The following is a 23824-nucleotide window of genomic DNA, read 5'->3' on the forward strand; positions in this document are numbered from 1 at the left end:
GAGTTGGATTTAAGCTCAGGTTTGTATGCTTCAAGTTTTTTCTGTTCACGAGTCATCAATGACTTTTAGCATCAGACCTTTTCTTCCTTCATTTGTAAAAAAATGAGGAGGATGAATTAGGAAATTATAGCTACTGTTTATGTACTATTTACAATATGGCAGGCAGTCTTTTAGATGCCTTCAATGCATTAATACTTAATTCTAAAATCACTTCTTTAAGGTGAATAGTATTATGCCTAATTTAAAGGAACATGAACTGAGGCACAGAGAAGTCAAGTAGCTTCCCGAAATTAATAGCTGTCATATAGTCAAGTCAGGACCTGAATCCAGAGGGTCTGGTTCACTGTAGACTTATAATTTAGGCAGAGAAAATTACCTCTAAATAACTTGTAATACTAGAGTACTTTAAGACACATACCTTAGTATTCAGAGCATGAATACTTTAAATAATTTCTCACTGAATATGGTGCAGCTTTCATTAAACTACACATGAATAACAAAGACAACAATTCAGATGAGGTATTCCCCAGGGTAAATGAAGACTAAAATGCCCATGTCCAATCACACAGAACATACTCAATTGTTAGCAAAACAAAAGAATTGCTTCAGCACCGTAGGCAGCACATGTTCCAAATAAGCTTTTTGAACCAACACAGATGGTGTAGGCTTCATCCAGAGCTGTTACATAAACACGTTAGTTTATAAATGAAATCATCCAACTTCAATAACAAATAGCCATACATCTGCTTAATAATCATCCCTGAACCATTTTTAGAACAGAGTGCTGTAATTATTTTCCTTGATTATAAAGAATTCAGAGATGAATCACACAGATGCTATGTACAGTCAGTTATTTTCCTCTCCCTTCCTTACTCTCCAATAATATTTCGTTAGTATGTTGAACCTAAAAATTTAACTAGGAAAGGTAAATGTAGGCCAACATACTAAAGATAGTAATCATCCAAATTGCTACTACTGGGGAAATAATTCTACCATACACACTCTGGTCCATTGACTGTGAAATTGCTGCTCTCATTAAATGGTGTGCCTTGACCCCAGTAGAGTAACCACCATTTTCTCTTTTAGAGACCCAATAATTTCATTGCTTATCTTTTATTCTCAAAATAAAAATCTTATGTAATAAAATGGTCCATCTTATCCTAGCCTATCTTGTCTATTGCTGCTTCACTCCCTTTAATTCAGCCTTTCAAATGATTTTATGTCTTTTACTACGGACTATCAATCTGGTAGATGTTCTTGGAAATAAATTATAAAACATTATCCCAGAGAGCTATGCATTGATGTACATAATTTTTTTTTTATTTATAAACAGGGTAGTATACCTGTAGAAAGATTTTTCACACAACACTCACATACACTAGAATAAGTATTATAAAGGTTCTTAGGGGTTCAAAAGAGGGGGCAGATTTTGTTTGTGTGCCAATTTCCTTGTGTGCTGTACCCACAATTACATGATTAAAGAATAGAGATATTTAATCATCTGACCAGTATTTAAAGAGTACATCCTATATATCTAATACATGACATGCATTAAAATAATAAAATGCATTTAAATATGTATTAAAATAATAGGATTATTTTAAACCATATAAAATATCCCATAGGGCTAATTGAATTATGTTTTTTAAATAGATCATGGATTTAATGTCTGGAGAAGCAGATTATACACTAGAATAAACAAGTACTATGGAATTCTGCAAACGTAAGTTTGAATCTTGTCTCACCACTTAACAATCTTTGGCAAGGAAGAACTAGTGATGAGAAGATTTGACAATGATCAACATCAACATTAAAAAAAGAAATGAAAAAAGGTAAGACATACCTGGTCTTTAAAAACCCCTTCTGTTCTAACACTCTATGACTGATATCTATTCATGATGCTCAGAGAGTGTACTACTGTAACATAAAGTTGGCTCTATTTTGAATGTCATTTTTCTTCTATGATAATATGACATTTCAGAAATGTTAAAAGTACAACTCTGCTTGTTAGAAAATTAACTCTAAATTTGCCTCTGCATTTATGGGAATGATCATAACTCAATGATTATATGAAACTTTCAGTATTCTTTTGGACTGCTAACCAGTATACAAGTTAATTAACCTATAAAGTTGATCTTAACCTCCAGTAATTTGGAGAAGTCAGTAGGCACATTTAGGTATGTCTGTTATCTTCTTGGTATTCTGGCCATGAAGATCAAGAGATTCTTGTTAACTAAATGAGCTATATTCAAAAATATTTTTTGAAAGCTATTCACAGCGAAACTAATGTTTTATCTATTGCTTTTGTTTGAATTGAAGAGCAAACAAGCCATTATAATGGTGCAATATCTAAATCATTTGACCCAGCAAATTCACCTATTAGTTGAGAAAGGCAATGTTGTAAGTGCTATTTATTTATGAATGAAAAAAGTTCTCCTACATAAAGAATGTAATAGGGTTCATTTTGTTCAGGGTACATGAGAAACAATATACTTTTTTTTTTTTACTGTAGCCTTTGCAGCCCCATATTACATCCATTTCCCAGGAGCAGTTGCTCAAAAAAGCATTTGGAGATTCTCCTTCATTTTCCATATATCAAGATGATTTGCTCTGCAAAAATTGTGCTAACCAAGACAGTTTTGTCCTACATACTTTATTTTTCCCTCATACTATTCTCCTATTAATATCCTGCACTAACATGGAACACTTCTTATAATTCATGAAAGAACATTTTTTACAATGATACTATTAACTATAATTGATTATTTAGAATAGGGTTGATTGTGTTGTGCAGGCCTGTTTGTTTCTTAAATGTTAATTCTGGTTACATATGTACAACTTAAATCTCCCCTTTAAATTCCATTCTAATATATAATTTGGTATGGTTAATTGTATTCGCAATGTTACCACCATCCATTTCCAAAACTTTACAATCAAACCAAGTGGAAATTCTGTGCAATTTAAGCATTAACGCCACATTCCTTACTCCTAACCCAACTCCTGGTTACGTATATCCTAGATTATGATTCTATGAGTATGCGTATTTTAATTATTTCATATCAGTGAGATTGTACAATATTTTCCCTTTCCTGTTTGCCTTATTTCACTCAACATGAGATCTTGAAGGTTCACCCATGCTGTCGCATAAATCAGAACTACATTCTATTTTAATGCTGAGAAATATTCCATGGTATGTATATATCGCATTTTGTTTATGCATTAAGTGGTTGGTGGACACTTGGGTTGCTTCAATCTTTTGGCAATTGTGAATAATGTCGTTACGAACATCTGCATGCCAATAGCTGCTCAAGTCCCTGCTTGCAATTCTTTGGGGTCTATACCTAGTAGCAGATTGCCAGGTTTTATAATTCTATACTTAGCTTTCTGAAGAATCAACAAACCAACTTGTATAGCATCTGCCTTATAATTGGAAGGGGCAAAGAATCCTAGCATTCTTTACCTCATACAGAAATTGGCACAAAACTTTCAGTATTTTTACTGGAAGCATTATCAAACAGTTCCTAGTTTGATAATACTACTATTATTAATAGTACTAGCAGTACTCATGGTAATAACATTTTCACTTGAGATCATTTTAAATGAATCATGAATTGTCCTAAGACTAGAAAAGATTTTCACTTTACAGAAATACATGTAATCATATGTGAGAAAATTTAAGATAAATGGGTAAATAATCTTCCTAGAGAGGAATAAATGAAATCATTCCTTTCTTGCTACAATTTCATCATGTATTACATGACTCCCTGGACCTAGTGTGATCCAGCAATGAGAGAGGTTCCACCACAATCCTTGCTGTTTTCAGGTTTTACCATTCTTTTTCACTGCAAAGTCTTTCTTTTTTAAAAAAGTTTTTCCTGGTAACATATATACACCTTAAAATGCCCCCTTTAAACTCCATCCTAATATATTGTTAGTTATATTCACAATGATGTGCTACCATCACCACCATCCATATCCAAAAGGGGAAAGGGACAGGCAACCTCATTTCCATCAGATTTTAAAAGTCTTATTTATTTGGGGAAATAGCACATTTCCTTTCATGGGTAAGTATCAGAAGGGGCTTTTAAGCTATAGTGTTCTCTCCCCACACTAAAACAGAAAGGAGGATTCTGATACAGATCTTAAAGGCCCATATTGACCATAATTTTCTAATGAACCACTGTGAACTTTGGGGAGCATTACTCCCCTCATTTACACAGGGGTACTTATCATTTGGGGACTGCTGCTACAAATTACTGAGAAAGTTTGTGGGACTAAGTCTCCAAGTAGCATACCACTTTAACTGTAGTTGAAGTATTCTCTCTTTCTCTCTCTGTTACTCCCTTTCTCTATTTGTCTCTCAGTAGATAGAATGTGAGGAAGAACATGGTCCATTACTTATTTATTTATTGTTATTGGAAGCAACATTTGTGCTCTTTCTTACCACTCTTCTTTGACGTATTACAGAACTCTCCCTGGCCACTGTCAGTTGGTCAATTTCTTCTCTTTTCAATGAAATTTATCTAGGAAATTTATAAAATGCTTGTCGTACCTTTAATCATTTAAAACTTGCTTGAGTTCTTTCTCTGACATCCCTCTTCCCCGGAACAATGTAAGTTTCAGAAGGGAAGAGAACATATAACTTGTTCATTACTGAATCTCAAAATGCATTGCAGCGTCTATACTTCAATCAAATGGGACTATTAGGAAAGTATTAGAAGAGGGAAACAAAATGCTTTAACTATATGTATTAGTCAGGGTACTCTAGGGAAGTAGAACCAACAGGAGATGACTGTAAATAGTATGAGATTTTATTAAAGTGTTTCATGTAACTGTGGGGTTAGATGAGTCCAAATTGCATAGGGCAGACTGCAAGCTGGAAACCCTGATGAAAGTCGATGATAAATTCTGCAGGAGAGGTTGGTTGGCAGAAGTAGAGACAAAAGTTCACTCTTCTGACTGCTGAAGTCCTTTAAAAAAGCCTTCAACTGATTGGATCAAATATCTCTCATTGTGGAAGGCACTGCCCTTTTTTGACCATAGATATAATCAGCCATAGATACAATCAACTGATTAATGATTTCAGCCCACAAAATGCCCTCACAGTAAATGGTTAGGCCAGTGCTTGCTTGACCAGACAACTGGGTACCATGATCTGGCCAAGCTGACACATGAAACTAACCATCACAGGCCACCCCTTGTCAACTTGGCAGCTACACATATTACCTTAAACCACACAATCTCTAGATAGAAAACAATAATAGACATATGTTTCCACCTATCAATACACAACTGTCCTGTGTACAACCAGAAACACACTAAATCACTCTAGAATAGGGTGCAAGCATTTGGGTAATATTCACTGTTAAACTTGATGTCCTAAAACTTAAATACTACAACATGAAAAATGCAACTTATATCATATAGTAAGGGAATAAGATAAAGAAGAAAACAAAGACATTTGCTTTATGTACAAATACAATTGTACTCATAACAAAGCAAGGAAGAAATATTTATACCATCACAGTCTTTGTTTCTGTAACTGGTCACATGATCGTAGCTCATATTCATCACTACCTTCTTCCACAGCCAATTCCATGTTCCCTTTACCCTCAGCAAGCATCTCACCTGGCCATGATTCTTTGCCTGGTGGAGTGACCCAAATCTTCATCCCTGAAGTTTCTTGGCCATTGGTAGACCTGCCTGGATTGGGTTGTTGCAGTTTTCCATTGACTTTAATCACAAGACATGGTAGTACTAAAAGACACCCTAGGGAATGTCTTGTATTCCAGGAAAATTCTTCTTTAGCTCCATTGTGTAGTTGCATTCTTAATTCACCTTGATAGTCAGGATAAATCAGTCCAGCAAGTACAGTAATCCCCTTCCTTCTCTGTTGATTCAGACACATGAGAAGACCAAAGTGGCCAGTTGGTAGTTTTAACTTCCAGCTCAATGGAATCATTGTTGTATCTCCTGATGGAAGCACTCTTTCTTTAGGAACTAAGACCTGTAGACCAGCAGAGCTTAAGTTTTCAGGGACATGTAGCAAAAAAATTTTTTAGTGGATCACCAGGGGTGCTAGTGAGTAACACCTACTAGTGAGCAGTACCACTCCCATTTCCACCCCTTTATTCCTGGACACTGATCTTGGCTATAGGAGAAATAGCATGATAGAGTAGATGCTGATTCAGTACATACATAGCCTCCTGGAGAACACTGCCCCAACCCTGCAAGGTATTGCTACTCAGTTGGCACCATAACTGAGTCTTCAAAAGGTCATTCCACCCTTCTGTTAATCCAGCTACTTCAGGATGATAGGGAACAGAGTAAGACCAGAGAATTGCATGAGAATTGTGCCCATTCTTGCACTTCATTTGCTGTGAAGTAGATCCCTTGATCAGAAGCAATGCTGCATGAAAACAATGATGGTGTATAAGACATTCTGTAAGTCCAAGATGGCAGTTTTGGCAGAAGCATTGCATGCAGGGACAGCAAACCCATATCCAGAGTATGTGTCTATTCCAATTAGAACAAATTGCTGCCCCTTCTATGCTGGAAGTGGTCCAATGTAATCAATCTGTCACCAGGTAGGAGACTGATCACCTCAGGGAATGGTGCTATATCAGGGACTGAGTGTGAGTCTCTGCTCCTGGCATATTGGGCACTCAGCAGTGGCTGAAGCCTGGTGGGACTTGATGAGTGAAAATCCATGTTGCTGAGCCCATGCACAATGTCCATTCCTACCACCATGACCACTTTGTTCATGAGCCCATTGGACAATGACAGGAGTGGGTGGGGAAAGAGGCTGACTGATAATCATGGAACGGGTCATCTTTATCCATTTGATTATCAAAACCTTCCTATGCTGAAGTCATCCTCTGGTGACTTCACACAAATATCTTCATGTTTTTTGCCCACCCAGAAAGATACCTCTTCTCTAGACCTCTTTGTTGCCAATTTTCCAATCATGTTCCTTCCAACTCCCTGACCATTCAGCCAAACCATCAGCAACAGTCCATGAGTCAGTGTATAAACATACCTTTGGCCAGATTTCCTTACAAGCAAAATGAACAACCAGGTGCCACGCTTGACATTCCACCCACAGGGAGGATTTCCCCTCACCATTGTCCTTCAGGGACATCCCAGAAAGGGGCTGCAGTGCTGCAGCTGCCTAGTTTTGTGTGGTACCTGCATATCATGAAGAACCATCTGTAAAGCAGGCCCAAGTTTTCTCTTCCTCATTCAACTGGTTGTAAAGAATTCCACAAAGGCCATAGCTCTGGGCTGGGAAAGAGAATGTAATGTGGCAGGAGTGGAGGTCATGGACATTTGGGCCACTTCCTCATGTCACTTGTGCCTTCAGGACTTGCTTTAGCCCTATCTCATACAAACCATTTCCAATTTAAATGGGGCACTGCTGTGCATACCCAACTCTATGGCTTGGTGAGTTAGACAACATCCAGCTCATAATAGGCAACTCTGCTTTCATGGTAACTTGGTGGCCCATAGTTAAGTATTCAGTCTCTATTAAAGCCCAGTAGCAGGTCAAAAGTTATTTCTCAAAAGGGAAGTAGTTATCTGCAGAGGATAGTAAGGCTTTACTCCAAAATCCTAAGGGCCCGTGTTGTGATTCTCCTATACGCATCAGACATTGGCTCCAGACAGCATCTCTATTTACCATTGAAACTTATGGCAACATTGGATCTGCTGGTCATATGTTCAAAGTAGCAGAGCAGCTTTGCACAGCAGCCTGGACCTGTTGCAGGGCCTTCTCTTTGTTCCAGCCCTCACTCACCAGCAGTTTTTCTGGTCACTCAGTAAATGGGCTGGAGTAGTACACACATATGAAGAATATGTTGTATCCTAAATCCAAACAGCCCAACTAGGCATTGTGCCTCTTTCTTGGTCATAGGAGGGGCCAGATTCAACAGCTTCACCTTAGAAGGGATATCTCAACATGCCTCATACCACTGGACACCTAGAAATTTCACTGAGGCAGAGGCCTTTGTATTTTTGCCGGATTTATCTCCTTTCCTCTGGAATGCAAATGCCTTACCAATAAGTCTAGAGTAATTTCTACTTCTTGTTCACTAGGTCCAATCAACATGATAATATCAATATAATGAATCAGTGTAATGTCCTCTGGGAGGTAGAAATGATCAAGTTCCCTCAGGACAAGATTAGGACATGGGGCTAGAGCATTGATATACCTCTGAAGTAAGACAGTGAAGGTATACTGCTGGCTTTACCAGCTGAAAGCAAATTACTTCTGGTGGTCATTACTTACAGCTATTGAGAAAAATAATTTACCAGATCAGCAGCTGCATATCAGGTACCAGACGATGCATTGATTTGCTCAAGCAATGCTATCACATTTGGAAAAGCAGCAGCAATTGGAGTCACCACCTAGTTAAGATACACTTACAATAATCCACTGCCATCCTCCAAGACCCATCTATTTTCCACACAGGCCAAATAGGAGAACTGAATGTGGTGAGAATCAACATTCCTGGATGCTCCAAGTTCTTAAGATTGACAGTAATCTCTGAAATCCTTCTAGGAATCTAGTATTGCTTCTGATTTACTATATTTTGCTAGGTAGGGGCAGTTCTAGTGGCTTCCACTTGACCTTTCCTACCATAATAGCCCTCACTGCACAAGTCTGGGAACAAATGTCAGGATTCTGCTAGTTATTGAATATGTCTAGCCAATTATGCATTTCAGAACTGGGAAAATAATGATGGAATATATCTGGAGACCCTCTCAATATACTGTAAGATGGACCTGAGCTAAAACTCCATCAATCACCTGACCTTTATAAGCCCCTATTCTGACTGGTGTACCAGAGTGACATTTTGGAATTAATGTCACTTCCAAGCCAGTGACTAATATATCCCTGAAATATCTGATCATTTCCTTTACTTCAATGCACAGTTAACCTGGTAAATGTTGTAGGTCTCCTTTTGGAAGGCTGAGAGGAAGATTAACAGTGTAAATTTTTGGCAGTGTAACAGGCTCTTTTCTCAAGGGTATCTGGCTTTCCCCTCATTTAAGGGACTCTGGGTCTATAAAATGTCTCAATTCAGGAAATTGATTCAGGAACCTTGACTCCCTTTTTTGTAATTCAAGTTAAATTTATGTTTGCTTGACCTAGTACTCTTCTGCTTATACAGATCAAAGAAGAATTTAATAGACTGCCTATCTATTTTATTTCTAGATAGTCCATGAACTATCAGCCAATGCCATAAGTCCCTATGAATCAGATGAATCAGATTCTAATTCATCTGCTGCTTTCAGTCTGTTTTCCATTATGATATGCATACCCACCTTGGCTTTGGCAATTAAGAGCTGTCACGTGTCTTCAGCTAACTCAGGATCTAATCATCCCCATTGCATTTAAGGATTCCAGCTTAGTGACAGCAGCTCCCAGAGTAATATGTGACTTACAGAGAAGAAAAACTATAGCACTCTTCAGGGATGATGAAACTAGTCTCATAAATTCATTCCTCACAGTCCTGGTGAGAGGTGTTCTCTGAAAATTCCTGGGGTGCTTGAGCAAATCTTCCATGATAAATTCACTTTGACACCCAAATCTCTCTAAGCTTTGGCTCCCCCATTTACATTATACCATGGCAGTTCTGGCATTTTGACTTCAGGTAATGTTGGCCATCTTTTGATCCAAGTTTCAAGCAACTACCCACACAAACTGTTAACACCCTTTCTTGCTCCTTGAATTACAACACTGAATGTAGAATCTCTGCTAAATTGACCCATATCAATAAATTCAGTCTGATCCAACTTTATGTTAATTCCATCATTATCCCACACCCTTAATATCCATTTCTATACACATTCACTGATTTATGCCTACATAAATTGGAAAACTCATGCAGTTCTTTTGGAATATACTGTACTTTCTCATGGGTCACACTTTGTATCTCACCTGTCAGGGCCCGTTTGGATTTTAGTCTAGTTATAGGTCTTGAAGAAAAGAGGAGTGGTGGGAGTGGGTCATGAAAAGAATTAGAGTGTCTTTCAAGCCAATTACCCCAGGGCATTCTGTTGCATTTCATCTAATGAAACAGGATTAATGTCTTCAGAGAGAACAGTAAGGGCTGTTTCTTCAGGGGGAGGGGGTTACAGTGCCTGAAGGATTAATCTCTTCAGGGGGGAGTTGGAATGCAGACTCCTCTGGGAATGGAAGGTTGGGAGGCTGTCTCCTAGGGGCAGGCTGGAGAGTGGGTAACTCTTTCCTCAGAGCAACGGGAGGTGGGATGGCTATTTCCTCAGGGCAGACCATTACAGGTCTATCTAGCAAAGACTCAGCAGAATCCAGAGTTTCATTGTCCCCACTGCCATCATTATCCACCCATGTGTCCCCATTCGAGTTTTCAGGATCCTATAACTTTCCAATCAATACCCTCACTTTAATAGCACACACCCTGCAAAGTTGAAAATTTAGTTTACATTGTAAATCCGCTACTCACAATGAGACTTTGGTTCGGTTTTCAGAGATCTCCAAGTCTGTGACAGTAGGAAATAAAATTTTATTTCAAGGCACACACAAACTTTTATATAATTTTACATGATGCTGAAGTTGCAAATTTGAAGCCTTCAGCTCATTCCTTTCTTTAATAACTGTATCTAGCATGTCTACGGGCAACCAGCCAACATCATTACTCCTTTTAACTACACAAAACTCTGTTAAGATGTCAAACCATTATCACCCAGAGCCTTGCCTCATATTCGCATAAAACTAGCAGAATCAAATGGGGATATTTTGCGTACCTCTATTTCCAGTTCACACCATGGACCATCAGTGCCATCTTTTTTATTGGAAATAGAGCAATTATTGCCTTTGGAGCTAATCAGAATAGAAAATGAATTGTAAAAAAACATTTTACAATTTATTTATTTTTAAATTTTTTGCATAGGCAGGCACTGGAAATTGAACCCAGGTCTCCGGCATGGCAGGGAATAATTCTGCCATAGAGCCACCATCACAAAAATTCATTTTTAAAATTTTGTCTCTCAAGAACCACTCTCAATACCAAACTGTGTTAGTCAGGATCCTAGGGAAACAGAACCAACAGGAGATATCTGTAAAAGGTATAGGATTTTACAAAAGAGATTCATACAACTGTGGGGATCCAGGAGTCCAAATGCCATAGAGCAGGCCACGAGCTAGGAACTCTGATGAAGGACTTTGATTAATTCCTCAGAAGAGGATGACTGGGTGAAGCAGAGATGGAAGTTCTATCTTCTGAGTGATGGAGTTATCACCTCTCCCTTAAAAGCCTTCAACTGATTGGATTAAATGGCTCTCACTGCTGAAGACACTGCCCTTAGTTGACCGTAGATGTAATCAATCATAGATGCAATCAACTAACTGATGATTTAAGTCCATGAAATGTCTTCACAGTAATGGTTAGGCCAGTGCTTACCTGACCAGACAACTGGGCACCATCACCTGACAAAGTTGACACTTGAACCTAACCATTACACTAGAGAACACAATTTCACATGAAGTAAGAACAGACATGCTATTGCTATATAGCTTGCCAGTTAGACTAGTTAACATAAATATAAAGTATTCATCACTACTGTTTGATTTTCCATGGCTTCCACATAGATATTTTTGAAGGTGGTATCCTAGAACATCTTTTTTGGAAAAGTAACTATAAACAATCTATAATTACTATATAGCTTTTATTCTAGTTGAGTTAAACATGTTTTATATATACTCAGAAGGGTTATGCCCATACTCAGACCAATTCATTCTAATTATTTTTTTCAACTCTATTGTTTGCTGAAATATCCATTATAATGGACTAGGACATTTTTGTATGTCATTATCCTCATGAAAAATGAAACTTTGAATAAGCTGTTTTCCAGAATGGATTATAATACACCTGAAATGTACTGTGATATTAGATACTAATGCAGCTTCTCTGTATACTGTAAGAATTCATCCCAACATTATTAGCCACCTATCTATGTTTCTACTCTATACTATTTTATTACTATTATTATTACTACTTTTTTGATTTTTAGCCAATTACTTAAAAATTGCAATGAACTAGTTTCTAAACATAGCATTAAAGTATTTAATTAGCCCAGAATATCTCATAACCTATCTCTTTTTAATTTTTTGAGTGTTAACATATGACTGGGCATCTTATAGGAGAAACCTACAAGCTAGGGTGATTTCTTCATGTAAAACTTTAATATCCAAAACAGAAATTTCTGCTTTTTAAATGTTCTGAAAATCCATAAGTAAAAGGAAAAAAAAGAGAATCATCAGAATTAAACATGAGAAAAGTGGCTGTGTTTGCAAACACGCATTCAGACACATGAAACAATAGAAACTTCAGGCTAGTAAGTGTATGACAATTACAAAACTATTTTAAAGAATCTCAATCTACTCTCAAACTTTAAATGGATAAGAAGCCCAGTGTGGAATGCAAGAACCTTTTGGGTCACCTTTGGTAAAAAAAACACTGGCACTGCAGGATCAACAAATGGCTGTGATAAGGCACCTAATGCTGATGCTCAACAGTCCCTAGAAGAGGTGTTGAACCATATAGACACCAGGATGGTTCCAGGGAGGTTGGACTCTGCTGGCACTGGGAGTCAGGACACCTGGCAGAGGGATGGGAACAGAGGGGTCCAGATACCCCACTCCCTGGACACTATGCTGCACTGAGTAGGACGGCCACTACAGTGGGCTTTGAGGCCTTGGGCAAAAGCAAGTGCAGAGTTTCTATAGGTACATTAATACCTTTGAGGTTTGCTAATATTCGGTGTAGCAATATATACAATGAGTCAAGCAGGGTGCTTGGAATAGAGTTATATGTGATAATTCATTCTATCTTTTTGACTGAGGATTCCATTGAGAACATCTACAGAGAGAGGGAAATGTAAGTATTGGTGTAACAATATTTATAATGGGTCTAGCAGAGTGCTTGGAATAGAGTTATACGTGATAATTCGTTCTATCCCTTTGACTGAGGATTCCATTGAGAATGTCTATAGAGAGAGGGAAATGGAAGCATTGGTGAATTGGTAGTCAGATACAAAGCAAACACTCACCTATTGCTAACAATGCACCAGGCACTGTCCTACATATTCATGGAATTTCCTTATTTAATCCTGGCAATACCACTAAGAGGTACTATGTTTTATTATGTGTGGAAGATATAGATGCAGGAATGTTGTGTAGCTTGCTCTAAGTCACATAAGAATATGGGGCAGAGTGAGGATTTAACCAAAACTGTCAGCTCAGAGTCCTTGCTTTCATCAAAAATGCTATTCTACCTCTCCAAAATCTAGGCCTGGTTCTGACTTTATTTATCTGTGGGACCTTGATTAAAACCAGTTAACAGCAGTCTCATTTAGGAGGGAAAGAAATACATGAGTTTTAAAATGTCCATATTATAGGAATTCTTGTCATCAAGAGTTGCTCCACAGTTCTAACCTCCAACAGAAACTATAAGGAACAAACAAGAGCAGACAGAACTATCTTTTCCAAAGCTCCAGAAAAGAGCTACCATGTTGCAATAATAGCGTAAGCGCTGAATCAACAAATAAGGCAGTTTACAAACAGTAGGAAAATCTCCTAGTGGAGCGTTGGCTGGCCTCGTCTCCTTTCTCTCCCATTTCCCCTCACTGGCTCAGCACTCCCATTGTGGATCCCTGATGCTGGTTCCAGAGAAAGCAGGGAGACCCTCAAGCACATGCTGGGAGTATGTATGTGTGTGCCAGTCTCTCTGGTGGAAGCCTAAAGGACTGATCCAGGACACACATGGCAGGCTTGCATCTCAGAATTTCCTCTGCATGTAGAGGACAGCTCACAGAACTCTCCTAATGAATACTGCAGGAAAACAGTCAACTTGCAGTTGCCTGGAGCAAGGTTTCCTGGCTGTGGGACATAAATACTGGGTACAGAACCTAGGGAAGAGAGGACATTCAGATCTGTGTAAAAGGAGGAATTCCTATGGTCACATACACGTACTCAAGGCAAGATGTACATGCAGAAAAGACTGGGAGACCCCGTACTTTTGCCTTAGACTATTCTCTAAATTTATTGTTAGAACAACCAAGTTCTGTAGGAGAACATTTACACGGGCCAATCTGCAAGACTTAGAAATACATTTTATTTTCTCTTTCTTTCTCTCTTTCTTTTTGTCTCCCACTTTCTTTTTTGTCCATCTGTCTATCTTTTTTTGGTTAGCTTCTGATATTCAAGGAAATCTCTGTCATAATACTAGCTAGATGCATGCTTAAGGAACAGATGCCTCAGGGTCTAAATTTCAGAGATAACACATTAAAATATCAAAACCCAGGGTGGTACAATGATGGCTTTGTGGCAGAATTCTCACCTGCCATGCCAGAAACCCAGGTTCTAATCCCAGTGCCTGTCCATGCAAAAAAAAAAAAAAAAAAAAAAAAAAAAATGTCCAGGTTGGAACAAAGAATTACAAAACACATTAAGAAATAGAAAATGATGGCTTGTGCAAAGGAGCAGAATAAAGAATTAAACCCCGTCAGTTTGGAAGACCAGAGCTAGGATAGACCAGAAAAAAACTTTCAGAATTCAGTCCCTGTGCCAGTTTGAAGATATTATGTATCCCAGAAAAGCCATGTTTTAATCCTGATTGCATCTTGTGGAAGCAGCCAGTTCTTTTAGTCCTGATTTAATAATATAAGTTGGAATGTTTTGATTAGATTGTCTCCATGGAGATGTGACACACCCAATGTAGTTGTTAACTTTGGATTAGATGGAGATGCAACTCCACTCATTCCAGATGGGTCTTGATTAGTCTCCTAGAATCTTTATAAAAGGAAAGATTTTGAAGAAACCTCAGAAATTACAGAGCCTAGAGAAACTATAGAAGCCTCAGAGCTGAAAGAAACTTCACAGCAGAGCTGACAGAGATGTGGGCATGCAGAGAACGAAAACACAAATGTTTGGAGATGCACGGAGCCCAGCAGATGTTGTCATGAGATGTTAAGCAAACCAGAACTTGGAGAGACCCAAGGGAAGCCAAGAGATGAGAGCCAGTCCCAGAGAAGCAAAGTGAGGAACCCCCACAGGAACAGAGGCTGAAAGCAACAGAGCCCAGGAGCAAGGGACTAGCAGATACCAGCCACATGACTACTCAGCTGACAGAGGTGTTCCGGACAGTATCAGCCTTTCTTGAATGAAGGTAACCTCTTTTTGGTGCTTTAATTTGGACACTTTTACTTCCTTAGAACTGTAAACTTACTAAATTCACCCTTTTAAAAGCTAGTCTAGTTCTGGTATGTCTGGTATATTCCAGCAGCTTGCAAACTAACACAGTCCCAAATATACTCAAATACCTAAAGGAAAACATGGACAAAGAACTACAGGAAATCAAGAAAATGATAGATGAACACAAAGAGAATGTCAAGAGAGAGAAATTATGTAAAGGAACCAAACAGAACTGAAGATCATATTGACAAAAATAAAAAATTCTCTAGAGGGTTCATTAGCAGATTGGCGCTGTCAGAAGAAAGAATCAGTGAACTTGAAGATAAAACAGTTGAAATTACTCAGTTTGAATAGGAAAAAGATTTAAAAAGAATGATGAAAAGTATATAGAGCCTGAGAATCCTAAGGGAGACCATCAAACTATGCCAATATACACATTGTGAGAGTCCTAGAGGATGAAAAATAGAAAGGGATGGAAAGAATATTTAAAGGAATAATGGTGAAAAACTTCCCAAATTAATGCACAGAGGGTGCAGGATTTCATTTGGGTATGATAGGAAAGTTCTGGTAATGGATGGTGGTGTACTTAGCACGGTATTATAAGTATCATTAATTCCACTGAATTGCATGCTTGGTAGAATCTCAGATGGAAAATACATGTTGTAAATATGTTTCTATAATTTTAAAAAAGAGAAAGATTAAAGAAACAATAATAACTAGGGTAATGCATGATATTGGATTGGGCCTAATAATGGAAGAGAAAATGTGCAAAAGGACGTAATGGGAACTTTAAACTTCCTGTCATTGTTACATTTCTTGAACTTGATAATTGCATTTCAGGTGGATATACACATGAATATGCTTGCTCTTAGGAAAGTTATATGAAAATTCTAAGAGATCAGGGAGTATGATGTATATAGCTTACTCTCAAATATTTAGAAAATAGAAAAATAGGTGGATAGAGAGAATGATGCAGCTAATGTGGCAAAATGGTAAAATTGGTGGATCTGAGCATTTGGGGGTACGTTGGAGTTCTCTGTATGGTGTTGGTATTCTTTGTGCAATTGTCCAGCAAGTTTGAAATCATTTCAAATAAAAATGAAGGAAAAACAGATAGCTGAGCAATAACATCTATGTCAAACTTTGTGCATAAGTTTCCAACAAATTGGAAGGCATTTGGGATGGCCTCGTTTAAAATCTGCATGGTAAACTGAAGTCAAATCCAACTTTGGGATATCTAAGGAACATTGCGAAGAGGTAGGCTGTCATCCTGAAAAGGATCCTTTTAATTCAGCCACATGAATGTCTCCATGCACCTGAAACTGAGGTACATGAAGACAGTCATATGGCTGAAATCAAAGAGACGGGAACAGAAGCAATGAATTGCCCTAGAGCTGCTGCTCACAACTAATGCTAGGAAGAGCCTCCTGGTAGAGAACAACTGAAAGTTGTTTAAAATATTTAAAATTTTCTGGAGCAATGCTAGTTATACCAATATTAAAGATAAAATAATCACATTGAATCTGCTAAACACTTTACATATGTGATTTTACTTGCATCTTGCAATAATCCTATGGAGTGTTCTATTTTTATATAAGTTTTATGCAACAAGCACCTGGAGATGAAAGTCTTAACCTGCAAAGTCTATTGAGGGAACTTCTGTGAGGATGAGGATGAAAACTCTTCAGATAATTAAAATGCAAGGAATGAAAAAAGCAGAACTAGCAATTATATTACACAAAGTGGATCTGAATTGCCCTCCTCTGCCACTGTCACATTCTTATTTTTTTCTTCTAATTAGTGTCTGATAAACAAGAGAAGGGGGAATTATTTGAAGCAGAAATGCTAATGTCTGAGGTTTGGGATGAAACAGACCATAACTGCCTCCTTCATTTCATTTCTGAGAAGTAAGTTAATGCAAAGCTGCTGTTCTTAATGTTAAGATCTTAAAATTCTAAAGAATTGAGATTTTTAACCATAAGAATTTTCATTAAAAATCCAGTTTTCTGCTAAAATAGGGTTCTTAAAAACATCTGAACCACAAATTTACTTTTCAGGACTACTGGTTGACCAAAAAATAGCATGTAGGGATTCCATTTAAGGCCTCTAATGTTACTCTCTGTTACTCATCATTCATTATGAAGCAGAAAAATCCCATAATCAGCTTTTGATAACGCATGGGCCGACACTATTCCATGAGATCAATCCCCGCACCCATCCAAATTATCAGCACATCAGTTCAGGAATGAGCTGGCTCCAAAGATGTACATTGATTGTTTGCTAGGCATGTAAGGAATTAGGGTCTTAGATCTTCACAAGGCTGTGCCACATTGAGAGAATAAGCCAACTAAAATCCATGTGAATGAAAACCAGGAACTATCCTCAGTCATAACCTCACTGAACAGAAAGTCATCTTGATTGGTCTTGGGACAGCAAAGCTGTCCCTATATATATAGGGATCTCTTTCCCCCCCAAGACTACACTGATCCTGTCAGAAGCCAATTTGTAAATTTTTAGCGTAATAAATTAAAAGAACATGGGCTCTGAAGTCAGACATAGGGTTTTCACTCAAGCTTGATCTCTTACTAGCTATGTAAACAGCCCACATTATTTGACCATTTTAATAATCATTTTCTTCATCTTTAAAAATGATCATAATAATAACTATACCAGGGGCTGCTGTGAAATGCATGAAATAATGCACATAAAAAACTTAATAATTATTCTAGCTTATTCTAAGCACCAAATAAATATTAATTGATGTTAATATCTTTGTTTGCCAGGAATACTATGATAAGTACCATAAACTAGTTGACTTAAGAACCAGAATTTATTGTCTTATAGTTTTTTGGTTTGTTTTGTTTTGTGTTTTAATTTGCATGGGCAGGCACCGGAAATCGAATCCAGGCCTCCGGCTCGGCAGGCGAGGATTCTACCTCTGAGCCACCATCGCACTGCCCTGAAATCTGGAAGTTCAGCATTGAGGTATTGGCAGGGCTTCCTTTCTCATGGAGTCTGTGGCCGTCTAGAAATTCTCTGTCACATAGTGATCTTTTTCTCTTTCTCTCTCTTGTGTCTGCTTCTCTGTTTTTCGCTGGCTTCTGGCTTCTACTAACTGACTGAATCTGAGTTTCTTCTGTTTATAAGGACTCCTATCATGTGGATTAAAGCACATCCCTCACACAAATAGGATCTTTGAAGGTCCTATCACAAGTGAGTGCACACCTTAGGTAATAATAGCATCTTCAAAGGTCCTATTTGCAAGCGGGTTCACACCCAAGGATCCAGGGTGTTAGGACAGTGTCTTGGGACACAATTCAATCATGAATAGTGTTGTTGCTATTGTGCATAATATTATTATTTTTAGTAATATTAACTCCTTCACTGGGAGGTTACAACTTGTGATCACAAAAGGGTGACGCCAGTTTTTCTTTGGTAGAATTAACTCATCCCATTGTTGATACCCAAGGCATTAATTTCATGAAAAACTGTCAAACACTTATAATTTAGATGTTCTCAAAGTACCTGGGCCCCAAGATAATTTTATCTAGATACAATTTTTTTTTAATTCACCTTAAATTAGAACCATGCCTATTTTCAGAAAAAGAAGTTGAAATTCTAAGCAATTAATCCAATAAGATAGTCTCAGTTCATTGACACATGGCTTGTTGAGGAATTTCAGTTAACGTGGCACTGCTTGCAGCCATCCTACATTCAATCAAAGAAGTCTGACTACAGGATTATGGATAGGAAGATGGCCTGATTTGCCTACTAAAAATAATCTATTCTAGATGGCACTTTGACAATATGTATTAATAAGCTTGAATAGTTGCACATCGTTTGGACCTAATAATTAGATTTCCTGAAATTTATCTAATCCATATTATAGAAAAGTCTAAATATATGCAGAGGATCCTTCAAGAATTTTATAGTGACTAACACTGATAGTCCCTGTTAGAGGAATGGTAGAAAAATTATGACATAGCTATTCAACTTAATATAACAAGGGGAAAAATATAATAAAAATCAAGTAGCATCTTGGGAATTGCAGGATACAAAACTGTTGGAACTATTATTACAATTATTAAAATTAAAAAAAAAGATGTTTAAGATTAAGACCTTAAGTGACTGCCTCAAAATAATTGCATCTGTGGTATATTTATTACTCTTTCTTTACTGTCTAGATTATTCATTTTTTAATATGTTGCTGCTGTTACTTAACAACTAAAGCAAATGATTTCTAAACATTTATATCAACTATTTACCCTCAGACTACACTGGAGATTACACAGGGAATAAGAACATCTTTTAGATGTTGTTTAGTAGTAACTATTCCACCTATTTCTCCCGATAAAAGGTCTTCTGTATACAATGGGTGTATGCATAAATGTGCTCATGGTGTGCAATATAATAGCAAGATAGAACTTTGTGCTATTTTCTTGTGGGGGTAAAGGTTGAACATAGGGAGTATACAGCGATGAGTGATTAAATAATACCTCTCAAAGGCACACCAAAAATTAAAAAAAGAAAGAAAGAAAGAAAGCATTGATTCTTCTATGATTACAGAAGTACAACACAGAATGAATTTAGCAAAATAATCTCTCTCTTGGTCAATGAAAATATTTTAGCAATAGCAAACACAATTCTATAGGAAAATGGGATAGAACAAAATTCAAAAAATGCCTTAACAGTGAAATGTCTATAATTGTTTCTCTTTTTTTTTAAACAATTTTACTGATCTGGTGAGAAAGGCATACAAGCTGGAGGAAATATGTGTGCAACTACCCAAAGACTGCAAAGCATTGTCAAATACGGAGAAGAAAGGACCACGGAAAATGACTGAAAGACCATATTCACATCTGGGTCTTCTGTCCTACCCCCCAGTAATATTAGAGGATACTGGGTCCCTCCTGTGGGTAGGCAAGAAGGAACATGAAATCTGTAAATACATATTTTGTTTTGAATTTCAAAACTCTAATAAGAAAGTTGTGAAGTTTAATGATTATCAACATGAGCATGGGTTAAATATAATATTCTTATGTTTAAGGCCACATTTAAAGTATGAAAAAGGATTGTTTTAAAAGCATTTATTTATTAGAACTTTAATTTTTATTCCATTATTCAATTTTCCTAAGCATGCCACATTTTGTTAGTCCTGTAACAAAATTCTCTATATTTCCATGGTTTTTCTTTACCTTTATCCCAAACTGCATATAAATGAGAAAAGGGTTTCAGACTGTCAGCTCCCAGACTTCTTAAGCAGATGACTAGTACAATTTATTTTCCTGCAGTAATATTTGATTCTAAGACATCAGTATCACTTTGTTTATTTCAACTTTATATTTAACCCATAAATCCAATAACATTAATAATCATTAGACTTATCAATTTCATTCCAAGTCAATAAACATTTGCAGACCTTGTTGTGTAGTGGCTTAAACGTGGACTCTGAGCCAGAATGCCTGGGTTCAAATCCCTGCTCTACTGTTTCCTTGCTTTATAATATTGGTCATGCTATTTAACTTTCTCTGCCTGCTTCTTCTCAGTAAAATGGAGATAATAATAGTACTTAGTGGAGGGTTATTGGTAGGATTAAATGGGCTAGTATATTATTAATATGTAATAATAACTATTATTAGGGTATAAATATGACCTTGAAATATGACAATGCTTTATCATCTATCTAGTTGTGAATGTCTTGGAAAGGATCCTGTTTCTGACACTATTTTTTGTGAATTTAGCCTAGCTAGAGAAATTGTACACACTTTAGTTTCAATACTGTTAACCCTTTTTCCTTCCCTTCTTCAAATTCAGATTTGGGCCCTGATTTTGTACCTATCTACAAAACAACATTTCTAGAAAGGATTCTAAGGTGTAAGTAAATAAAACTTAAAAAAAAAAAAAACATATATTTGACATGAATACAAGAATCATAGCAATGATAAACCAAGGGATATTCACTGGAAAATTTTGATTTCCAGCTTCACTATGAGGTGGAATTATAAATGGACTATAAATCATAAATTACTGAGGATCAATTTTCAAGCTATGGGATTCTGAACTCATGAAAACCAGTAACTGTAATCTAGAGATTAGCATGACAGTTCTCAGCAGATGCCAGTAGATGGCAGTAGGCAGTTACAGAGCCATCAGGATAACTAAAATAAATTATGAGCCATCCATATAACACATGTAAATAGAGAACCAAATGAATAAATTCTACTAGTTTTTCTAGTAAAACACAGGTATCACATCCTCAAATGCATTATACTTTATCTGGTTTTGTTGTAGTAATTCACGTGCCCCTGACTACTACAAACTCAATGTTTTTTTTTTTAAATATAGGATGGCAACAATTACTCTGAACTCAATCTCAGTGAAACCCAATACTAATTAACAAATTTAGAGAGGGTTCAATAATAGTAAAATAAATATTAGCTTTAAGAATATTTAATTTAGTCTGCTGAAAAAAATTAACAGAAGTAAAATATAATGATGCAATATTTTATACTACAAACTGTGGGTGACCAGGTATCATAAGAGTTTCAGGTATAGCTTTTTCACTTTCAACTGTGTAATTATGAATAAATCCTTGACAATCTCTGTACCTTAATTTCCTCATCTATGCAATGGTAATCACAAAACTTTCTCGACCCAGCTCAAGCTTCATATACATAAAATAAAAGTGTATTAAAATAATCACAAAATACTATACAAACATTTTCATCAACATAGAAAGAAGCCAAAGAAAGGTTTTACAAAGAGAATTTGTTTAAAGTTATCCAGTGTTACAGGGGAATTAAAATGAAGCCCGAGGAGAAAATTCAGTAGATGTGGTGCTTGTATATTTGCACACTGGTGTTTATGGCGGCAGTGTTGGTGATTTGCAATGGATACCCTGAGATCTATCAAGAGTATATCTTGCATAACTTGGTGAAAATATTTTAACCTGGATGAGGAAGCTTACCTTAACGTTGGTCCTTGGTGTAGGTTACACACAAAGGCTTCAAAGTCAGAACACCTGGGTTTATAACATTTTCCAGCTGTGTGACCTTGGGCCAATCCTTATGTCTCTGTGCTTAATCTTGTTCATCTCTACTATGTGGTTAACAAAAGGACCTCCCTTAACTTGAAAAAAATCCCTGTTGGTTCCTGCATCTGTAAAATGGAGGTACCCTACTCATTTTATGGGAAATCGAAATGAGAGAATTGGTGAGAGCTATGCAGATATAGTATCACATCTTTTCCAATGGCTGATGTATCAATTTGAGTTTTGATTAATTCTACTAACTACTTTGTCTTATAATGATAAATACACACGTAGGCATATTTGCACCCACAGAGAAGGGGCATCACCTGGGTGTTTCTCAGATACCACATCCTAGACTGCTTCTTAAATAGCAGTAAAGATTCCCCTTGCATTAATAATGAAGGGGGAAAAAAATACATAAAATGTAGTAAGTCCCTTGGGCATTTTTCCCATTTATACCAGACAGCAAGAGATTGTTCTATTATCCTTTTTCCGTAAGTAACTCAAAAAAATAGTTGTAAAGAATTCACAATTCTGTTTTTGTCTTAATAATCTTTTTCCAAAATATGGATGCTGTTGTATTATCCTCAGATGCTTACTGATTGGTTTGGTACATCTTGTCCTTTTATAGTTTCAATTTATATTTTGAAAACAGCTTTTAAATGTCAGGCATTATTTGAGGCCATGGAAGAGAGCAAGTTGACCTCCCCATATAAAAGTCTATGACTTAAAACTCTTCAGCAATCCAATTAAACTAGTAGAATGGCTTGAATGGAAATAGTGGGAAAGAGACAGACTTTTTAATTCAAGTTTAAATAAGTATTCAAAAACTATGTATGTAATGCTGAACTAGGAATGTATATTTACATATGTATATATTTATTTTGAATTAATTCTTATATATATACATTTATTCTTATTTGAATTAATGTACAATATCTAATTTCAAGCACATTAAGATTATTTTGTTTTTAAGTTTGTGGAATAGCTTCTCTTGCAAGGAATATATTTGTTCTGCTCTGAGCTATCCAACTGGAACATGTATCCAGGCAAAAATAAGCCATGTAGGAAAGACTGTTGTAAGCAGCCCCCTGCATACTTGCTTTTTCCAACTCCAGATAAATGAATTTTGTCTCCACCAAACAACACTCAGTTCACTAATACATAACATAACAGTATCTCAAGGGATCTTTCAATTGAGGATTTCCTGATGGTGGGACAGAATAATGATAACACATGTAACCACCCAAAAAACTCTGTTAACTTTCCTAGAACTTTTGCTTAGACATGAATTGATGCAATACTAAAACTTCTATATAGTAAGGTTGTCAAATCAACTCTTCCTTCCTGTTTACTAAGAACTAAGTGATAGTCCTTGCTAATTGTGGCCAAAGAGGCAGTATGACAATTAAGCCTATCATCTGAATAAAACTTAGCCTACCAGAACTTTAATTTACACATCTTTCATGCAATAATTTTTATATATAGTGTTTTGAAATCAACTTTTCCTTCCTCACTAAAGCTAGGTACTAATCCTTATTACTTATGGCCAAAGGAAT

General features: G+C 36.8%; 2 long non-coding RNA genes across 2 annotated transcripts in view; one reads left to right on the forward strand and one right to left on the reverse strand.

Moving 5' to 3' along the window:
* Window positions 1-23824, reverse strand: part of LOC143648527 (uncharacterized) — a 225808-nt gene that overhangs the window by 14187 nt on the left and 187797 nt on the right. The window lies entirely within an intron of this gene.
* LOC143647976 (uncharacterized) lies at window positions 14745-20109 on the forward strand. Its single transcript, XR_013158296.1, has 4 exons — window positions 14745-15209; window positions 17037-17142; window positions 18123-18220; window positions 19987-20109. It is a non-coding gene; the product is annotated as an uncharacterized LOC143647976 (long non-coding RNA).

This window comes from Tamandua tetradactyla, chromosome 10 (assembly GCF_023851605.1).
Source record: "Tamandua tetradactyla isolate mTamTet1 chromosome 10, mTamTet1.pri, whole genome shotgun sequence".
In the NCBI taxonomy this organism is placed as follows: Eukaryota; Metazoa; Chordata; class Mammalia; order Pilosa; family Myrmecophagidae; genus Tamandua; species Tamandua tetradactyla.